We start from the raw sequence: 14,680 nt of genomic DNA, 5'->3' as shown, positions 1-14,680 counted from the left end.
TTCGATGGTCATCGAGACGCTTAAGTTTTATATATCGAGTTTCCTTGGATCGATAATGTGTCTCGTATTGAAATTGTTCTTGGGTCTTAAATGTCCAGCGCTGTTTGTTGTAGTTATCCTCGATGAAATAGCAGTCAGTGTACAAGCCAGACTCTAGAAGATGATCTGGTAGCTGACCCTGGGTTTCAATTATGAATTTTAAAACATCATAATCGTCTTCCCCAGGATAGAGAGGCACCCCTGTAGCAAGCTCCACAGCTACCAGCCCCAGAGACCACATGTCAATTGCTTCATCATATGGAATGCCAAGCATAACCTCAGGTGCACAATAACCAGTTGTCCCCACACAGTCACCAGGAATCACTGCAGAAGCAGGACATGCGAGGCCAAAGTCTATGAGTTTGACTTTGACGGGAGACTCACTGCGGTTCACAACCATGATATTTCCAGGTTTGAGGTCAGCATGCACTATTCCCACAGAACCCAGGTGGAACAGAGCATTTGCGAGCTGATGCAAAATTGGCCTGAGTTCTCTCATTGGGAGACCTCTGTTATTCCGGTCCCCAATGTAGTCCCACAGGCTTTGGTCGAGCAGTTCGAAATTCAAGCAAATGCGCTCTCCATCGAGGAAATAGCCGTTCCATTCGACAATGTTGCACCTGTCTGGATCCAAGCGTCGTAGCTGCTCCAGGATGAAAATTTCCAGTTTTGCCTGGAGCAGAATTTCAGGGTCGCTCTTGTTGACTTTAATAGCAACAGTTTTGTTGTTTTTTGTATCGCGACATCTGGTTACTAAACCAAAGCCTCCTTCTCCAAGGAAGGCCTCTACAACGTGGTGATCTCCTAAAATGGTCCCTTCCGTTATTTGAAGATCATCTTCAGAGGCAGATGGGTTGGCTGAGGTGTTGATGTCTCTTTTTGAGGAAATTCAACTGAGTTTTGGAAACTGCAGCTGAATTTTTGCGATCCATGACTTTTCCAGCTTGAAGGCTGCTGAGAGAGCACAAGGAGTTCTCCCCCTGTACTATTCATGTCAGTGCAGGGGGTTCTCCTTGAGAGGCCAGGGTGGAAAAAGGGATGCTTCAGAACCTCCGAGGGTGTTATGCGCTGATTTGCATCCAAGGCCAACATTTCTTTGATTAGCCTTACAAATAATGTTTGGCCATTTTCCGGTCCTCGCCTAACTTTCAGCAGTTGTTCGAGGTCATCGAGACACTTAAGTTTTATCGATCGAGTTTCCTTGGATCGATAATCTGTCTCGTATTGAAATTGTTCTGGGGTCTTAAATGTCCAGCGCTGTTCGTTGTGGTTATCCTCGATGAAATAGCTGTCAGTGTACAAGCCAGACTCTAGGAGATGATCTGGTAGCTGACCCTGAGTTTCAATTATGAATTTCAAAACGTCATAATCGTCTTCCCCAGGATAGAGAGGCACCCCTGTAGCAAGCTCCACAGCTACCAGCCCTAGAGACCACATGTCAATTGCTTCATCATATGGAGTGCCAAGCATAATCTCAGGTGCACAATAACCAATTGTCCCCACACAGTCACCAGGAATCACTGCAGAGGTGTTACATGCGATGCCAAAGTCTATAAGTTTGACTCTGACTTGAGACTCACTGCGGTTCACAACCATGATGTTGACAGGTTTGAGGTCAGCATGCACTATTCCCACAGAACCCAGGTGGAATAGAGCATTTGCGAGCTGATGCAAAATTGGCCTGATTTCTCTCATTGGGAGACCTTGGTTATTCCGGTCCCCTATGTAGTCTGACAGGCTTTGGTCGAGGAGTTCGAAATTCAAGCAAATGCGCTCTCCATCGAGGAAATAGCCGTTCCATTCGACAATGTTGCACCTGTCTGGATCCAAGCGTCGTAGCTGCTCCAGGATGAAAATTTCCAGTTTTGCCTGGAGCAGAATTTCAGGGTCGCTTTTGTTGACTTTAACAGCAACAGTTTTGTTGTTTTTTGTATTGCGACATTTCGTTACAACACCAAAGCTTCCTTCTCCAAGGAAAGCCTCCACCACGTGGTGATCTCCCAAAATGGTCCCTTTAGATATTCCAAGCTCATCTGAGCCGAAGGATGGGTTGGCTGACATGGTGTAATGTGTCTGTTTGCGCTGTGAATTGGTGAGAAACAAAACTGAACTTGTTTTGGTTTCTCTCGTAAATTGCTCTCAAAACTTCTCGACAGGGTTTTAGTTGCTGCAGGTCAACGTCCGTTAAGCATAAAGTAACAGGTGAGCGCTCCTATTTATAGGTTTTGGAATCAAAGCAAAGTTATGACATCAGAAAGGATCAAAGCAAAGTTATCACGTCACAAGCGATCGAAGCGATTCTAATATGTGCGCATGCGCACATATGAGAAGCGATCGAAGGGATTCTAATATGTGCGCATGCGCACATATGAGAAGCGATCGAAGGGATTCTAATATGTGCGCATGCGCACACACGTGCTTGTTTGTGTAATATTGTTCACACTAAACTTGACCCTAATCAATTTAATATCAGTCAATCAAAGAAAATGTTAGTTTTGGAAAATTTTAAAATGACATAACTGACAGTTAAAACATTTTTTGTTCATGTATTTGTATTGTCTTCGGGGTTTTTTTTGCATACCATGTTAAGCTTTTCTGTATATAGTCATGTCGTAGATTTCGGAGCAAACAAGAAATTGAATTGGATTTTAATATTGCAGTGCTTGGATTTCGGATTTGGTGCTTAAAACTTCTTGAAACTGTAACCGTATTTCATTCACCACAAATAACTATCTGATTGAATAGTTTTCTTATCAGATAGAGAAATAAAACGAGTCGCAAAGTCTAAAAGCAACATTTCTCTGCCTGGGCTGTACCTCTGCACGTTAGTCTGTTTCAATGTGTGACCCCCCACCCCCTCCCTGATCAGTCGGGGGTGAGTGCGCTAATGTGCCTGGAGGCCGTTTTAATGAGTGTTTGCTGGAAAACGAAAAATACAAGAAGGATTTGTACGTTTTCACAACGGGGGAGTTGCGTAAGTACTAGTAAATAATTTTCTCGAGTGTGTACGTTACACATGTTATTTGTTTAAAATTGGTATTATTATTTTGCTAGCTAGCAAACTCGCGGGATAAAGGATTGAAGTGCACTCAGTGCGATACAATACGGTGGCGCTATTCTAACAGTTAGTTATTGCAGGGTAACTTGTAGAATATGCTGTGAATTGAACCAAGATTACACAGCAGTAGCAGTAATACGAGTTACTTCCCTCAAGTGAAAGCGTTAAACGTTAGCCCGATGCTTAACTAGCCAACGTCAGGCTTTCTGATTGAAGGCTAAAAGCGACGTTGTCACCAAGTAAACAGAATATTGATGATATTTTTGTGTATTGCTGCAGCCTTTTCAAGTATTAACCTGGTGTCTTTGGGAACAGCTTAGGGGGAAATGACGGTAATATGACTGAACCATATGGGAAGAAAGAATAGGCACTTTTTTGTGCTAGCGAAGTTTCCTCGCTTTCATTCAAAATCTGTTTATCATTAAACAATTGAAACATAATGGCTTCAAGCTGACATTGAGGCCTGTGGGGCACTATCAGCCACTGAGACAGTAGACAAGTGACTATTTCACACTTTAAGGCTGCCTGTTTATTTAAGGGAGATGAACAGTACATTCTAACTGTACATAATAATATCAATGATGATAGATTAAATAAATGGGTTTTTGAAAGACGCTTGTGCATTTTTAAAGTCTAAAGTGTTGAATTGATCTGAGTATGTCATCTGTTCAAAGCCTCTCCCAGTCAGTGCTGTTCTCTATGCCTGTCTTACTCTACATGATGTTATTAGCACAAACACTTTAAAGGTGATAATTAGGTCTACAACAATAACACAGACTGCAATGTAGTTAAGCGTCTTACAGTTAGTTTTGAATGAATGAACTTAAAAAACAACACAAGCAAAGATCTGTCTCCTCCTGTTTTTTGTGTCACATAAGAAAGAAGCATCAATATCTGATGAGAAGACTTATTAATTTGGCCTTTCACGTGCTCTTACTCAGGTGATGCGAAGTGAAATATGCATCCTTTTTATGGTAATGTGCTGGAAAATGTTGAAAATGGACATTAAACGTGCTTACAAAGTGCTTGAATTTGACCCTGAAAGGTGTATGAAGCCAGAAAAAGTCACACTTGGAGTAAAAACCTCTCATAGCAAGTTAATCATATTCAATTGATTTGATGCTTTCAGCACAAAATTTAGCCACACAGTCAGGACAGCGTCTGCTTTACCTTCATCGGTAAACGTGTTTATGCAGTACATAGTAACAGTGTGGCTGAGTCCTCTGGTTCAAATCAGTTCCAGTACATTTGGAGATGTAAGTCTTAACCTTTCACATGCATCGGGAAGGAAAAAACATTTAATCTTCACAGTACTGCCGAAGTGCAGCGATACATTGTGAAGTGCACATTTGCATTTCTCATACAGTACCGAGCAAAAGTCTTGAACCACCCCCTTATTTTTTCGTGTTTTGCCAGGTCAGTCTGTGTTAACGGTGTTATTAACTGCATTCTTCAACTAAAGAAGTGAGAACAAATGATGTGGGCTTTTGTTTTTTTGCAATAGGCTGCAAGTAAATGTGTACAGATACAATTTAAAATTGGTTCTTTGTTAAGTTTTCTGGTCCTTTCCGTGACTTAGGTGTCTGTTTATGTTTGAATGTTTCAGAGATTAGTGTGAAGGGTCTTAACAGACAAAAAGTGGTCAAATACAAGCCCTGGATTAAAAATCAGAAACACTTTAAAAAGCCTGGAGAGCTATTCCTTAATACCACTTTAAAGATTACAGGGAAGTCCGGATCCCTGGAAGCAAATGAGGGATGGCTCAAGACTTTTGCACAGTGCTGTACATGTCATGTTCCCTGTTTTATAGCTCAGCTCAAACTGACACGTTCTCACTAACTGCTTCTCATTTTCTCCACAGTAAACTTTGACCACTTCCAGATACTGCGGGCCATCGGGAAAGGAAGCTTTGGAAAGGTAATGCAGCCTCCATTTTTCACGCGACTTGTATATTGTTTGCCCTTAATTACCCACCACAGGTCGTCATCTCTAAAGAATCAGTGCAAGCGAAGCGAAATGTGCTGGGATTACACTTTAGTTCTCGTGTGCTGCTGTTATTTAATAACAGTTATAAATGCAGCTTCTGTAATTATTTCTATAAAGTCAGTTAGAGGAGAGCCGATTTCTATTTCATCTCACTCAATCTAGGTGGGAATTTTGACCCCACGTCTCAATTTAATTACACAGCAGCAAAATTCTGCGGCTCTATTTGTCATCGCGCTCAACGGTTGGGCTGAAGGCAGGAGGAGAACTTAGTGTGTGTGTGTGAGATACACAATTGGGGCTGCAGAGATTGGAATAGTTTACCTTCATTTGAAATATCACTGCCCTGTGCACATTGTCGGCTTTAAAATTCAAACTTAAAGAGTTTGTAAGTAAACTGGCTGAGATGAGACAGACGATGCACCGGGTCCTCGTCTGAGTGCTGGCTTTCAGTTGTGCTGTCTCTCTTGCCCAGCCATGCACACACAGACACTGTGCTACACTTACACAGTGAGACAGATGCTCACAGAGACGTCCAGATACATTTTGTCCTTGCTGGAGGTCATCTTGTGTTTTTTGGCCCACTGTGGACTCACACCGAGCTCCTGCTGTTTTTTGAACACTTTAACAGCACCAGTCTTTAGCTTCCTGTTGAACACACAGTGGGGGGGTGCAGGAGGTAATAAATCAAGTTTGATTATCCTAATTTATAGCTGTCTTTATGTTAAGGATTAAAATAAAATTGACAAGAGGAAGGTGTTGGTGTGTGTGGTTGGGAAGAGAAGGGCGAAGCTAGAATGAAGCACAAACAGAGGGAGGTGTTTGCCTCTCGCTGTAGCGCTGTGAAACACGATCTGTAGATTGCAGCTTGTGTAGGTGCTCCAAGAAAATGGGTTCATCGGCATGCAGCACTGTAGATGTGCACGTATGCACTCGCGAAAGAGAGAGGATGCTTGTGTTGCTGAGCTCGTTCTTGCACAGCGGGGAGATGTGAGGTAGGTTGGGGCTACCTCACATCTCCCCGCTGTGAGGCTGCCAGATGGGAAGAAGAGGAAACCGCCTCGTTGTCCTGAAACGCTCATTTTCCTCTGCTCACTTTTCATCTTTACAATCTCAGCACTTGGGTGTGCATCTTCTTGCAGTGGGCCTCTCACTCTTGTTTTATAAGAGCTCCTCTTTGTGTCATTTAGTTTGTACCTGAAAAGTCTAATTTATGCCTTTGTACACAAGTACAAATAAAAGGAGTACCACGTACTTTAATGGGTCAGCTTGGGTCCAGACCTGAATTAGAGATAATGTTGGGCTGTTTTAGGTCTGAGCCACTAACCTGACGAAAACGCAACACAACTGTTGGTTGTTTAAAACAGATAGTTGGAGAGGCAGGTCAGTGCTTTTAAAGGTTTATCAGGTGCCAAATCATTTTATAGATGTGAAATGTAGGACTGTGCAAAAGTTTGAGCCACACCTTAATTCTAACATATAACTTGCTGGGTGGAACTTACTGGAAACGGGTGCAACAGTTTAAATTTGAAAAGTTTACATGAATATACAATATAAAAGGCGTCATACAGAGTTGATATAATGAGCTTGAGCATCTTTATCTTCAGCACGCCCTGAACTCTCTTAGGAACATTTCTTTGGAATTCCTTTAAGTAGTCTTCAGGAATAGTTCTCCGAGCTTCTTTAAGGACATTCAGAGCTCTTCTTTCGATATCAGCTGCCGTTTTGTTCCATTCTCTGCCGCGATGATCCCACACGGCTCAGGTCAGTCCATGAATGATGGTGTTTCGATGTGTTTAGTAAGCTGCTGCCGATCAGACGCTTTCCGGATGGTATTGCATGGTGCATCAAAGTCTGGTGGTACTTTTCATAATTCCATCAATTTTGACGAAATCCCCAACACCCTGGCTGAAATGCAGACCCAAACTATGACAGAGCTGTACAGTAGTTTACAGGTGGTTGTAGACATATTACCACAATTTGAACCAGAAATGTCAAATTTTGGTTCATCACTCCATCAGACCTGCTGCTACTGATTTTCAGTCCAGTTCTTGTGTAATTTGGCATCCCTCAGCCTTTTCTCCCTGTTCCCTTCCTTAATAATGGCTTCTTGACAGCCACCCTTCACTGACACCATGAGATGAGGCTTTGGTGAACACTAGATGGATCAACTGAAGGACCAAGTACGTCTTTCAGGTCCTGTGTCAGGTGTTTGCTGAATCTTTTTTGACATGACTTTCAGGTACTGTTCCTCCACTGTAGATAGATTTTTCAGCTTCTCCCCTTTTTTCTGTCTCCTACTTTCCCAATCCAAAGAAATTAAATAGTGTGTTTTTGTGACAGGTTGCTAGTAACAAAGTGCCTAAAGATAAAATTTAAAATTGGTTCTTTGCTAAGTTGTGTGTTTTGTATTGTATTTGACAACTCGGGTTTGTCCCCTTGAGTTAGGTTAAGTGGTTTAACCCCCCCAAAAACAAAAATATCGCTCTGAAAGTGATCAGGTACAAGGACTGGACTGAAAATGGGTGAAAAAGCAGTTATTGTCCAAAGAAAAACTTTAAATGACCTTCAGAAAGTCTAAAGAAAGGAAGAAGAAGAACATCTGGCTCAGTACAGGCAAAATATAAAGAACCGAGGAGAGGCTCAAGACTTATTCACAGATAATCAATCAAATGAATCAAGCGTCATCTGGAAGCAGCCTCCTGGCTGTAAGAGCGTCTCGTTTTTGTCTCATTAACTGTCTGGTGGCGCTCACAGTAGTCTGCTGTGACGGGGACCTCGAGGACTAATGTTACAGGGAAATCATTAGGAAAGTGCTTTGGACTGAGCTTTACTGAAATCTCAGTTTTCCCCCTGTGGGAGAGCTCCACCACCTCCACCCCTCCTCCTATTCCTTCTTTTTAAACGTCAGTACAGGTACCGTCTCCCTCCCATCCCTGTCTTTTTGTTACATAATACTTAGTGGCTGTGCTCACTGTTCAATTCAAGTTGGTTTAAGAGAGATGGTAGTTTAAAAAACACAAAAACAAGCTGTTTTGGTAAAGCAATATATATGATTATTAAAGATAAAATATGGCGTTAATTTTGTTTGAGTTCCTGCCCTCTCTCTTTACTTCTCACTCTGTTTTGAAGCATCTGCCTTCCAGCAGATGGGGGAGACTGTAATGGCAGCTGCTTTCCAGGAGGATGTAGCTCATCTGTATCATGAGGCCTGTTGGGCCATATAAGTCCTAAGAGTAAGAGTAATTTCCTGCTCTCTCTTTTCCTCTCTAACTTTTCCCTGTGTGCATCTGACTTTCGCCCCCCTCTTCTTTGTCACTCCAACGTTCTCAGCTCAGGCTGCATAGGAAGCTGGCATTTCTCTTGCCGGGCTTATTAAAGCCTGTGCTTTAGAGCTCTGGAGGGGGGCTAACACTCGAGGGGGACATGACAGTCATTGGCAGCGACAGCAGTTTAGTGACAGCTTCCCAATGTCAACAGTCACATGGACAGGTGAACATCTAAACAGATAGAAGAGAGGTGGATGGAGAGAGACAGAGAAGGTCAGAAGTTGTGGATGAACTCAGCGTGTGGTTCCTGCGTCTTCTTTCCCTGCGCCGTGCAGCTGCTTCAGTGGGAATAAAGCCTCATTAGGATGGAAATGGGAAGGCAGACGAACAGAGACGGCTGCTGGAAATGAGTGGGAGTAAAAACGAGATGGAGATGAGGGAGTAGATGATCAAACCTTCAACGTTTTCAACTTTCTTTTTCTTTTTTTTTTACATCCGTTGGGCTCCCAGACGGCCAATCAGTCCTTCTGTCTGTAAAGACTGACAGTAGCTGCTTTTTACTTCTCCCTTCTTTGCACCTCTCAAAACCAACTCTCGTCTTTACTTGATGAAAGTTGGTTTTGCAGAGTTAATCTTGCAGCTCAGCCACAGCATAGCCCTCGGCAACCTAGAGCATGCTAGCGGGCCGTGGTTATTATGTTATTACTGTGTTTTTCGGAAAATAAGGCACTCTAAAAATCAGTCCTTTGATTTTTCTGGAAATCGACAGTGCTCCTTATAATCCGGTTCGCCTTATGTCTCTACCAGCTTTGCACATCTACAGACTGAAATTTTTGCCCATTCTTCTTTGCAAAACAGCTCCAGCTCAGTCAGATTAGATGGACAGCGTTTGTGAACAGCAGTTTTCAGATCTTGCCACAGATTCTCGATTGGATTTAGATCTGGACTTTGACTGGGCCATTTCTAACACATGGACATGTTTTGTTTTAAACCATCCCATTGTTGCCCTGGCTTCATGTTTAGGGTCGTTGTCCTGCTGGAAGGTGAACCTCCGCCCCAGCCTCAAGTCTTTTGCAGACTCCAAGAGGTTTTCTTCCAAGATTGCCCTGTATTTGGCTCCATCCATCTTCCCATCAACTCTGACCAGCTTCCCTGTCCCTGCTGAAGAGAAGCCCCCCCAAAGCATGATGCTGCCACCACCATATTTGACAGTGGGGATGGTGTGTTCAGAGTGATGTGCAGTGTTAGTTTTCCCACACAGAGCGTTTTGCATTTTAACCAAAAAGTTCCATTTTGGTCTCATGTGACCAGAGCAGCTTCTTCACATTTGCTGTGTCCCCCACATGGCTTGTGGCAAACTGCAAACGGGACTTCTTATGGTTTTCTGTTAACAATGGCTTTCTTCTTGCCACTCTTGCATAAAGGCCAACTTTGTGCAGTGCACGACTAATAGTTGTCCTATGGACAGATTCCCCCACCTGAGCTGTAGATCTCTGCAGCTCGTCCAGAGTCACCATGGGCCTCTTGGCTGCATTTCTGATCAGCGCTCTCCTTGTTGGGCCTGTGAGTTTAGGTGGACGGCCTTGTCTTGGTAGGTTTACAGTTGTTCCATACTTCTTCCATTTCTGAATGATGGCTTGAACAGTGCTCCGTGGGATGTTCAAGGCTTGGGAAATCTTTTTGTAGCCTAAGCCTGCTTTAAAATTCTCAGTAACTTTATCCCTGACCTGTCTGGTGTGTTCTTTGGACTTCATGGTGTTGTTGCTCCCAATATTCTCTTAGACAACCTCTGAGGCCGTCACAGAGCAGCTGTATTTGTACTGACATTAGATTACACACAGGTGCACTCTGTTTAGTCATTAGCACTCATCAGGCAACGTCTATGTGCAACTGACTGCACTCAGACCAAAGGGGGCTGAATAATTACGCACACCCCACTTTGCAGTTATTTATTTGTAAAAAATGTTTGGAGTCATGTATGATTTTTGTTGCACTTCTCACGTGTGCACCACTTTGTGTTGGTCTTTCACCTGGAATTCCAATAAAATTGATTCATGTTTGTGGCTGTAATGTGACAAAATGGGGAAAAGTTCAAGGGGTCGAATACTTTTGCAAGCCACTGTATGAATTCTGGTTGTGTTTACTGACCTCGAAACGATTTTATGTACACGGCGCTCGAAAATCTGTCAAATGTTTTAGTACGACTTTGCTAAGCTACGAAGCCGCACCGCTTGATGGATTGTCGGAGCATTACGGCTATCGTAGGCAGGAGCCTCGCGGAGTGATACGTACTGTGCTTCAACATAATATTACTGTATTGTGTGTTTGTTTAACCTCTTTTCAAGTTTTGTGGATATTATACATGGTTACGCTGAGGATATGTCGGCCAGTTTCAACTGGAAACGCCTTTTGGTTAAACTGTCAGCCAGGAATTTGCATTTGCACTGTTACATTTTTATATAACTTTAATGCAGATAAAACAGCTGCTTATTTAAGTGTAAATACATTGATGGGTTTTTTTTGCACAAATGAAGTGGAGTTGTAAAGTATTTTGTCTCGTGTCAGTTATATCGTTATCGCACATTTTCAAATTTATATCGTGATAAATATTTTTGGCCATATCGCCCTGCTCTACTTCTACAACACGCCTTGTGTAGATGAGTTAGTGAGGCAAACTGACCAGCTGTCTTATTGTGTCTGCTGAGTGTTTGGTTTTGTGAACGGCCTCTTTAATGCACGAGGGTGTGACCATCCACATCCTTGTATCTGTCCACTGTCAGCCATTCACTTTTGTGCAAATCTGGCCAAGTCTTCCAAGTGTGTGTGTTTTTTTTTTTTTTTGTGTGTTTTTTTTTTTTCCTTCTGACCAGATGCAGCTTTCTGCAACATCACTTTAATGTCCTTATACTGATCACCACACTGTGTATGTGCGCTAAAACAGCAATCATTTCACTGCTCCTTCGTAGTGACAGGTTACAAAACGTCATTAGATGCTGCGTGGCTGTACAAGATAGACTTTGGTTAGCAACAACTCTCTGAGGCCTTTACTGTGAAACACAACGCTGTCTTATCCGGTTAACTTCAAGGCTTAATGGGATCACTGCGGTTCAGCTCAGTGTGACTTCATGTGTCTGAAAGCATCAGCAGGTGAAAGATGCACCAACATTATCTCCTGGCTTTAGTTTCCAGACTGTCAGCAGTTGTTCCTGCAGTCTGATCTCAGAAGCTAAGCAGGGTCAGGCCTGGTCAGTACTTGGATGGGAGACTACCTGGGAATACCAGGTGCTGTAAGCTTTTACACACAAACTGCAGAGGGCGCTGCTGCTCACTCACAGAAAACAGCATCAGGAAAAAAACTTGATGACAACACTTCACTAAAAAGAATGTGTTAAGTTTGTGTGTAAAAAAAAAAAAAAAATAAAAAATACAAATCACCTTACTTTATCCACTTTTCTGGAGACACACAATTCAGCTAATCCAAAATGCTGCAGCAAGAGTCCTGACAGGGACTAGAAAGAGAGAGCAGATTTCTCCTGTTTTGGCTTCCCTTCATTGGCTTCCTGTTAAATCCAGAATTGAATTCAAAATCCTGCTCCTCACATACAAGGTCTTAAATAATCAGGCCCCATCTTATCTTAATGACCTTGTAGTACCATATCACCCTATTAGAGCACTTCGCTCTCGCTCTGCAGGCCTACTTGTTGTTCCTAGAGTATTTAAAAGTAGAATGGGAGGGAGAGCCTTCAGTTTTCAGGCCCCTCTTCTGTGGAACCAGCTTCCAGTTTGGATTCGGGAGACAGACACTATCTCTACTTTTAAGATTAGGCTTAAAACTTTCCTTTTTGCTAAAGCATATAGTTAGGGCTGGACCAGGTGACCCTGAATCCTCCCTTAGTTATGCTGCAATAGATGTAGGTTGCCGGGGATTCCCATGATGCATTGAGTTTTTCCTTTCCAGTCACCTTTCTCACTCACTATGTGTTAACAGACCTCTCTGCATTGAATCATATCTGTTATTAACCTCTGTCTCTCTTCCACAGCATGTCTTTATCCTGTCTTCCTTCTCTCACCCCAACCGGTCGCAGCAGATGGCCCCGCCCCTCCCTGAGCCTGGTTCTGCTGGAGGTTTCTTCCTGTTAAAAGGGAGTTTTTCCTTCCCACTGTTGCCAAAGTGCTTGCTCATAGGGGGTCATATGATTGTTGGGTTTTTCTCTGTATCTATGAAGCACCTTGAGGCGACTTTTGTTGTGATTTGGCGCTAAATAAATAAAATTGAATTGTTTCCTTACCCCTTGTGTCAAAGTGGCTCGGACTGAATTCATTTCCCATTTGTCATTTGTGTTCTGTTATCTTATAGTCAATCATAATGCTTTAATGTAAACACAGCACATGTAACCTTGCCTCTGCATACTATCCCGGGTCTGTTTGTGGTAGCATTGGTTATATTCATTACAGCAGTGCAAATGTTCTTAAAGCTAAATGTCACTTCATCATTAGTTGATTTGAATCTTTCATTTGGTTATACTTATCATTGTGTGTTCCTTTGAGCAGGTCCTATGTGTAAAACAGGTATGTGGGAGGGGCCGCCCTAGTACTTCCTGATTATATAGGATATGATGTCATTGATCATGTCAATTGGGTATAACCAAATGAAGGGGTGTTTCTTTTGTGTAAAATTGTTTATTTCCTATAAAATAACCTCATGAGTCAGATTTTGTGCAGAGATTGACTTTTCAAACCGTTTAGTTGGGTGAATGAGTTTAAGTGCAAAAATGATTTTATTCCCGTTTCTTTGCCTAGACTGTGTTATTTAGTCTACCCTGTTTTCCCAATGGTAGAGGTTAATGAGGTTCAGATGTGAGTGGAATTCTATATAAAGCAGGGGAGATTTTGACTGCCGAGTTCTTCTGTTTTGTGAAACAATGGTTGGAAGGTGATGCGAGAAAATAAAGCACAATTAAAAGAAGCTTGAACAGTCTGCAGATGCTGTCTTCCTATCACTTTCCTTGCTGTCTATGTTGTGCTGCCTCACACCCCTCCAAGATCAAATGTACAAATCTAGCTAAGGTCACTCATTTCATTTTTCAAGCTTCCATGTTAGCTTGAATTATTTGTCGAGCAGAAAGGCAACTTTTAAAATCCTTCTCTATCTCCTTCCATATTCACCTACTGTGCTAATATTCACTCCTGTTTTATCCAGATGCTGTCATCTCTTTTCTTAACGTTTTTGCTTCTTTGGTGGAGAGAACCCCTTCTCAGATGATAAAGGTATGACCAAATATATCTTGAGTCTGAAGGAATAGGTGCAAATTTAAATTTGTCTCCACAGTAAAGGGATGCTTACGAATTCTCTCCTCCACCTTTGGCCCACTACAGCACACATGTGGTTGGTCTCTGATAAAGGTTATTATAGATGATTATTGTGTTAACATCTATAATTTTGCCATATTTTGTTGTAGTGTTGATGTTTTCTGAACTTAATTAAGAAATTGTTTCATTATTTCTTTTTAACTTTATTAAAGATTTTTATCATTAATTTTTATGTTTGTTTTCTGTTAATGCTGCATATACTTACATATTTCCCACATATGTATAAATGCAATAAAGGTTCATTTCAAGTCTAAATCATCAGCATCAAATAATACAACAAATGATTCAGAGGCAGGAAATTGATTTAAAGTTTACAGTTTGTTTACAGTAAACAAGTAAATAGTGGCATCTAATCATAATCACACTGAAGCTGCAATTGGTAAGTGCAACAAAAATGTTATATGGAGTATACAAGGTGTGCGGTTCATTGAGTAACTACATCAGCTTTCTCAGACCCTCGGGAGGCCCGTCACTCTTGGTGTTCCAGATGCTCAATAAAAAACATTTCTTACACATTTTACAATAACAGAATAAATGATTTAAATAAACAAGTGAATAATAAATAAATAAATGATAGAAAGTTGGTCCACTGTTGGTAAATTAGGAATGTGTGTATGTTAGGTACTTTAAGAAGGAACAGAGGGCATTACTGTAAATAACTCCATAATCAATAAAGCCCACAGTAATGCGTGACAACTTGTGGTTGTGAAGCTACAGTTCACATTATTACTCACATTATATAAGGAGTGATCTACAATGCCAGAAGACAAAAGCAAAAATGTGATTGTGGACTACAAGAAACAACTGCAAGATGATATTGAACCAAAAGGATAGTCTATTGATTATTAAGACTGCTATAAAATTAATGAACACTGGCATTTTGTGTTGTTATTAAAAATATTTTAATACTTCCTGTTTCAGCATTATCTACTCTTTTGCATCATTTTTAGCAGAAAAAATT

General features: G+C 41.7%; 1 long non-coding RNA gene across 3 annotated transcripts in view; it reads left to right on the top strand.

Annotated features, from left to right (window-relative positions):
* Positions 1-2,399: 2,399 nt before the first annotated feature.
* Positions 2,400-14,680, top strand: part of LOC120742136 — a 39,560-nt gene continuing 27,279 nt past the window's right edge. The window contains exons 1-3 of one of the 3 annotated variants that reach the window (XR_005697778.1): positions 2,416-3,013; positions 4,959-5,014; positions 13,550-13,617. This is a non-coding gene — a long non-coding RNA (uncharacterized LOC120742136). Of the gene's footprint in view, positions 3,014-4,958; positions 5,015-13,549; positions 13,618-14,680 lie in introns of all 3 variants that reach the window. The other 2 variants (XR_005697779.1, XR_005697780.1) reach the window with 2 other exon arrangements.

The sequence above is a fragment of the Simochromis diagramma genome, unplaced genomic scaffold (genome assembly GCF_900408965.1).
Source record: "Simochromis diagramma unplaced genomic scaffold, fSimDia1.1 OVJJ01000373.1, whole genome shotgun sequence".
NCBI lineage: Eukaryota > Metazoa > Chordata > Actinopteri > Cichliformes > Cichlidae > Simochromis > Simochromis diagramma.
This window is presented reverse-complemented; position numbering and strand designations above follow the sequence as displayed.